The sequence below is a fragment of the Sapajus apella genome, unplaced genomic scaffold (genome assembly GCF_009761245.1).
Source record: "Sapajus apella isolate SASKATOON/1434 unplaced genomic scaffold, GSC_monkey_1.0 scaffold222, whole genome shotgun sequence".
In the NCBI taxonomy this organism is placed as follows: domain Eukaryota; kingdom Metazoa; phylum Chordata; class Mammalia; order Primates; family Cebidae; genus Sapajus; species Sapajus apella.
In genome coordinates, this window is record NW_022437162.1 from 143,078 (window position 1) to 150,662 (window position 7,585).

Genomic DNA, 7,585 nt, shown 5'->3' on the forward strand with positions numbered 1-7,585 from the left:
GTTTTTGAGATACATTAATGTCATATAGTATATTCTGTTTTATACCTGTATAATATTTCATTATATTATATACATGTTTATAGGTCCATTCAACTGGTTTTCTATATTATTGTTGTTTCTAGTTTTTGCCTACCCAAATGATTTATTCTAGCAACATTCCAAGAAAATAATTACGCATCACATGTATCTTTATATTGTTCTAACCTAAAACAATTCTTTACCTTTATAATTATTTTTCTGAAACTAATGTGTGTGCAGTGGGTTGTCACGAAGAATGTCCTAAATTCTGAATTTGTCAGCTTTTTCTTCATGGCATTGTTTTAACATGTTTCTCTATTTCTGGTTTTCTTGTAAACTAACAAAAGACTTGTTTAGGTTCAGATGAAATATTTTTGGCAAGAATACTTCATAAGTGACAGTGTGTGCTGAATATTTAATCACGTCAGGAGACACCTAATAGCAGGTTGTCTCACTACAACTCGGTTAAACTGATGATGCACTTGGTAAGTGCCTGGAATACAGCAACACAAAACTAATATTATCTATTATTATTATTATTATGATTATTATTATTATTTTTGAGACAGAGTCTCACTCTGTCGCCAGGCACCAGTCTGGAGCGTAGTGGCGCAATCTTCGTTCACTGCAATCTCCACCTCCTGGGTTCAAGCAATTCTCCTGCTTCAGCCTCCCGAGTAGGTGGGACTACAGGCGCGTGCCACCACGCCCAGCTAATTTTTGTATTTTTGTAGTAGAGATGGGGTTCCACCATGTTGGTCAGGATGGTCTTGATCTCTTGGCCTCATGATCCACCCGCCTCAGCCTCCCAAAGTATTGGGATTACAGGCATGAGCCACCGCGCTCAGCCAATATTATCTATTATTAACCTCACTTCACAGATTAGAAAACTGAGACTCCCACACTTTCAGCTAACTTTCTTCAGGTAACCTGGTTTTCAAGTGACAGAGCTGGGACTCAAACCCAGGCCCTCTGATCATAATCCAAAATTCCAGCTTCTTAGAGCTAATGGATACCTTACAAGTCATTCATTCACTTATTAGTTCATCTAGCAAATATTTAATGAACGCCTACTATGAGATAGATGGTTAAGCACCATCCAGGCACCAAGGGTACAGCGGTGACAAGCCAAGTCCCCAGGGAACTATGCTGTAGTAGAGGGAGAGGGGCAGCAAACACAAGAAATGAGACAATTATAGAAGATGTTACATGACTTGGAGGGAAATACAGCAGGGTCAGGGGGTGGGATGGGTGTCACTGAGAAGGTAACTTCAACGTAAAGGCTTGCAGGAGGTGAGAGTGTGAGCCAGGGAGAAGCCTGGGGAGAGTGCTCTAAGGAAAGGAAACCTCCTGACCTGCGGCAGGAGCATAGCAGCCATATTTGAAGAACTTTGAGCAATAGCCCCTTTAGCCCTCAACCCTGAGCTTATCCAACAGAAGAGTTCCCTCACAGCTGATCACAAATACGAAGACATAGGGACCTATTCCTTTGCTTCTTTAGAGTCCATGGATGGGGTCCCCACTCACATACGCATATGCCCATTTGTGTCTCCCTCTTGCCAACCTGTCCAAAGGATCCTCCCAAGGCCTAATCACCTGGTGTAGGATTCTTTGTACCTCTACAAAGAGAAGATGAGGGAAGAACAGCATATCACAGGAGGACAGAGGAAACATGCACAGATTTGGACGCTGCAAGCGTTTGTACTGGAGCTTTGAGGCCCATGCCATGTATAGGAGCTGTAGCACCACCTCTTCCCTTCCCCTCTCTGAGGCTTTCAGGCTTCCCTGAAGCCCCCACCCCAGGTGATGGCATCAATTTGCCCTAACTCACCCTGCAGCCTCCCATTGGTAATTCTTTTTGTTGTTGTTGTTGAGACAGAGTCTTGTTCTGTCACCCAGGCTGAAGTGCAGTGGCACGATCTCGGCTCACTGTGGCCTCTGCCTCCTGGATTCAAGTGATTCTCATGCCTCAGCCTCCCAAGTAGCTGAGGCTACAGGTGAACGCCACCATGCTTGGCTAATATTTGTATTTTTAGTAGAGATAGCATTTCACCATGATGGTCAGTCTAGTCTCAAACTCCCAGCCTCAAGTGGTCTGCCTGCCTCAACCTCCTAAAATGTTGGGATTGCAGGCGTGAGCCACCGTAATTTTTTTTTTTTTTTTTTTTTTTTAAGATGAGTATTGCTCTATCGTTCAGGCTGGAGTGCAGTGATGCGATCTTGGCTCATTGCAACCCGGGTTCAACCAATTCTCCTGCCTCAGCCTCCTGAGTAGCTGGGATTACAAGCATGCACCACCACGCCCGGCTAATTTTTGTATTTTTAGTAAAGACCGGATTTCACCATGTTGGCCAGGATAATCTTGATCTCTTGATCTCATGATCCGCCCACCTTGGCCTCCGAAAGTGCTGGGATTACAGGAGTGAGCCACAACGGCCAGCCAAGCCACCATAATTGAGAGACAACATGAGGAGTGCAGAGACTAGCAGGTTGAGTGGTCCACTAGTTTAAATTGGTAAGTAGGTAGAGGTGAATCCTCATAGAGGAACTTGGATTTGAAGCTGTGGAAAACTTGAGTTTCCAGTCACTGCAGACCTATACCCCTAATTCGCCACACTGGTGCCTGGTAGATTCGGCAGCACATGCTGGGAGGCAGCTCTGGTACTCCTCAGAGTAGGGAGCCCATGTGTGTCTTGAGCCTGCCCTGGAAGTGCTGGAATCTTCCTGCATTGGGCCTGGGGGTTTCAGGCTGGATTTCCTTTTTTTTTTTTTTGAGACAGAGTTTTGCTCTTGTTACCCAGGCTGGAGTGCAATGACACGATCTCGGCTCACCACAACCTCCATCTCCTGGGTTCAAGCAATTCTCCTGCCTCAGCCTCCCAAGTAGCTGGGACTACATGTGTGCACCACCATGCCCAGCTAATTTTTGTATTTTTAGTAGAGACGGGGTTTCACCATGTTGACCAGGATGGTCTCAATCTCTTGACCTCGTGATCCACCCGTCTCGGCCTCCCAAAGTGCTGGGATTATAGGCGTGAGCCACCGTGCCCAGCCCAGGCTGGATTTCTACATGTATCTGTGGAGCATAGACTAGACTCTCTTGGGTCAGTCATTGGAAGAGTCAGACGAAAGGCCAGTGCACTCATTAGGCCCCATATTACAAACGAGCACAAAGCTACAAGTAGGCAGCTGGGATATGGACCAGGCGCCTTGCTTTTACAGCCTGCCTAGCTCCTGGAGCTGGCTGAAAGGGATCCCTGAGTGGTTAACCTACTCTGCTGTGAGTGTGAAGGGCACCCAGACACTCTTTTAGACCAGACTTGGTGACACAGCCATGGGCAACTCCCCCTGCCCTCTGTCCCCGACTCCGTTCGGTACCTTGCATCCTCTCCTCAGCAAGAATGCGCTCCACCGTCTCAAACAGCTGTTGCTCATTGTAGTCAGGAAAAAAGGCTACAAAAGGGATCGTTGAAGTACGTTCAAAGTGATTTTCTTCTCTTTCTACAAAGTAAGAGCTTTCCTGCCTAAAAAAATTTTTTTTGCAACTTTTAGGTTAGGGGGTACATGGACAGGATGTGCAGCCTTGTTACATAGGTAAATGTGTGCCATGAAGATTACCTGCACAGATCATCTCACCAGCCAGGTATTAAGCCCAGCATCCACTCTTCTTCCTGATCCTCTCCCTCCTCCCACCTTCTAACCCATGCCTAAGATTTTTGAGGCCTAAAGTAAGGGTGAGCTGAAGAAATCACGGACGCGTGCAGAGAAAGCCATCCTTAGGAGATTTCTCTAGAAGCATTTCCTGGAATGTTTGGATTAGGTTGGCCAAGCAGCAAGTTAAGGCACTGGGGTAGGATTCAGAAATAAGGCAGGGAGGCCTGTGCTGGAGGAAGAAGCAGATTTTCCCTTCTGTCCTGCAGTGCCCAGAAGCTGTGGTCTGGGGGGTTACACTGGCCTTTCAAATTCGACTTGTCCCATTCTGTGTTCCAAGCCCATGTCTGATGATCAGAGGTGCACAGATTTTTAAAGGGTTTTATCAAAGTCTTGCTTGGATACAAGATGAGCTATTAAATGAGACCATGCTCTTTTTGCTTTGAAGATTGGTGCAGACAAATTGCAGATAAGAGGGTTCTTATGTAGTTCAAATGGAAGACGGTCCATAAAGAACTCCAAGGAGGCTTTCCGGCAAAAGAACAAACATGAGCTTGATAGCCCGTATCCACCCGAAACTGAAATACGAAATGCTGAGGATAATGACAGGCGACCCTGACTGAGTGTTGGCTTTTAGATATTAACTCATCTAATCTTCACGACAACCCTGCGAGGCAGTTACTATTATTAAACTCAGTTACAGACATGAAACCGAGGCAGAGACATTGACTCATGTAGCCCAAGGTCATAGCTAGATAAAGTAGGGCCGGGACTGGGATGCCAGTCATCTGGTTTCAGTCTTTGCCCTTAGCTACTCCCAAATCTCATGTGCTATCCCTCTGAGCCAGGTACCACTGTCCCTGTATCACAGATGGGGGTGGTGTCCAATTCCTGGGCCCACGTGGAGGTAGAATAAGACCCAGGAAGCCAATCCCACGCCCTGGTGTGAAGGGAAAACCAAGGGGGAAACATAGAATTCTGCAAATGCATTTCCCTGTATTGTACAACCTCAGACAAGGCCATCAAACCAAGTCCTGCCCCCGGCTCAACAGCACACAGTGTATGAAAAGGTGCTCAACATCATTAGTCATCAGAGAAATGCAAATCAAAACCACAGTGAGCTACGTCTTCACACCCACGACGGTGGTTAGAATCAAAACACCGGAAAACAACAAGTGTTGGTCACGATGCAGGGAAATTGGAACCGTCATACGTTGCTGGTGGAAATGTAAAATGGTGCAGCCATACTGAAAAACAGCCTGCCAGTGCCTCAGAAAGTTAAATATAGAGTCACCATATGACTCAGCAATTCCTCTCCTAGAGATAGACCCAAAAGAACTGAAAGCAGGCATTCCAGCAAAACTCTGTATGCATATGTTCATAGCAGCATTTCTGTGATGGTCCCAAAGTGGAAACAACCCGAATAAATGTTCCATCAAAGGATGAACAGATAAACAAGATATGGAATATACCTACCACGGAAAATGACTAAGTCCTAAAAAGAAAAAGTACCAGTGCATGCTACAATGCAGACAAAACTTGAAAACATTGTGCTCAGTGAAAAACGCCAGACACAAATAGTCACATGTTTGTATAATTCTATTTATACGAAATATCCAGAATAGGTAACTCTATAGAGACAGAAAATAGATTAGTGGTTTCCGGGGGCTGGGGGAAGGGAGACCGGAGAATGACTAGTTAACCGGTACTTAATAGGTATGGGGTTTCCTTTTGGAGTGATGAAAAGCTTGGAACTGGATAGAAGTGGGGTTGCCCAATATTGTGAATGTACTCAATGCCACTGAACTGCACACTTGAAAGAGGCTCATTTTATGTTATGATTTTCCCCTGATTTAAAAATTTTATTTATTTGTTGGTTTATTTGAGTCAGAGTCTCACTTTGTGACTCAGGCTGGGGGTGCAGTGGCACAATCAGATCTCATGGCAAACTTGACCTCCCCAGCTCAAGTGATCCTCCTGCCTCAGCCTCCGAAGTAGCTATAATAGAACCACAGGCACGCACCACCACACCTGGCTAATTTTTTAAAAGTTTTTTTGTAGAGATGGGTCTCTCTATGTTGCTGAGGCTAGTCTCAAGCTCCTGGGTTCAAGCAATCCTCTTGCCTCGGCCTCCAAAAGTTCTGTGATAATAGCTGTCAGCCACCATGCCCAGCCTGTTTTTTAATTTTTATGAAAAAAAATTTTTTTTTGTTATAAAATTTAAAAAAATAGAGACAGGTTCTTGCTACGTTGACCAGGTTGGTCTTGAACTCTTGGCCTCAAGCAATCTCCCACCTTGGCCTCCCAATTTGGATGAGCTACCACGCCTGGCCTCTTTTGTTTATTTGTTTGTTTGAGACAGAGTCTCACTCTGTTACCCAAGCTGGAGTGCAGTGGCGTGATCTCAGCTCACTGCAACGTCCATCTCCCAGGTTCAAGCAATTCTCCTGCCTCAGCCTCCCAAGTAGCTAGGACTACAGGTGCGCAGCCCCATACCCTTGTGAATTTTTATATTTTTAGTAGAGACCGTGTTAGCCAGGTTGGTCTCGAACTCTTGACCTCGTGAATCCACCCACCTCAGCCTCCCAAAGTGTTGGGATTACACGCGTGAGCCCCGACACCTGGCTCTCTCTTTTTTTTTTTTTAAGCAAAAAACAAAACAGAAGTGGCAGAAGAGAATAGAAATGTTATTCTGTTATCTGTTCTTTTGAAAACCTGCGCACTTCTACTGTGTGCACTTTGGTATATCCCACAAGTGCAGTCAGCTGACTCTGACATGTGCAGAGTTTCCCCTGCCTGAGCCCCAATGCACGGACTTCACGAAGATTCACTCACTGACTCTTGTAACACCACAAAGGCCAGGCCGGGAGGCTGTGCTGCAAACTGTGCGGATAGAAAAGGGCAGAGCTGGGACTCGAACCTAGGTACCGTGATGCTCTAACCCAATGACTCTGCTTTGCTGGGGTAATATAATACTAACAGTCTCAACAGCCACCATTTAGTGGGGACCGACTGTGTGTCAGGTGTGTGCTAAGTAGTTCGTTTATTCACACACTCGCTTCATAAATATTATTGAGACCTCATATGTGCCAGTCGCTTTTTCAGACACTGGGTCACATCAGTGAAGGAGAGAGACCGGTTGCCTGTGCTTGGGAAGCTTACATTCCAGAAGAAGAAATGTTACCTGAATAGTTGTGAATACCATGTCTTGTGCACGGAAGGGCTAAACCAGAATGCAAGCTAAGCGGATAGGGAAGGGCTAGGAGGGCAGGAGGAAGCTAGTTTAGAAAGGAGATCCCGGAGGCCACTCTGAGGAGGTGACATTGAACAGAGACCTGAATGATGTGAGGGAGAAAGATTTGTAAGGACCTGGGCGAGAACAGCTCCAAGGCATGAGCCCCGAGGTGACAATAAGCTTCAGGAACAGCAGAGTCCTGGGGAGGCTGGGAGAAGGACATGGGGTAGCCAGGGGCAGGCGGGTGGCCATCTAAGGTCAGAATTACAAACAGAAGTCAGAGTATGGGGAGACTCACAAGCTACTATGAGAAATTTGAAGTTGTTCTAGGAAGAAGCCATCTACTATCTTTTTTTTTTTTTTTTTTTTTTTTTTTTTTTTTTTTTTTTTTTTTTTTGAGATGCAGTTTCACTCTTGTTACCCAGGCTGCAGTGCAATGGCGTGATCTCAGCTCACCACAACCTCCGCCTCCCGAGTTCAACTGATTCTCCTGCCTCAGCGTCCCAAGTAGCTAGGATTATAGGCATGTACCACCACACCTGACTAACTCTGTATTATTAGTAGAGATGGGGTTTCTCCATGTTGGTCAGGCTGGTCTCGAACTCCTGACCTCAGGTTATCCGCCCACCTCGGCCTCCCAAAGTGCTGGGATTACAGGTATGAGCCACTGCGCCCGGCCTT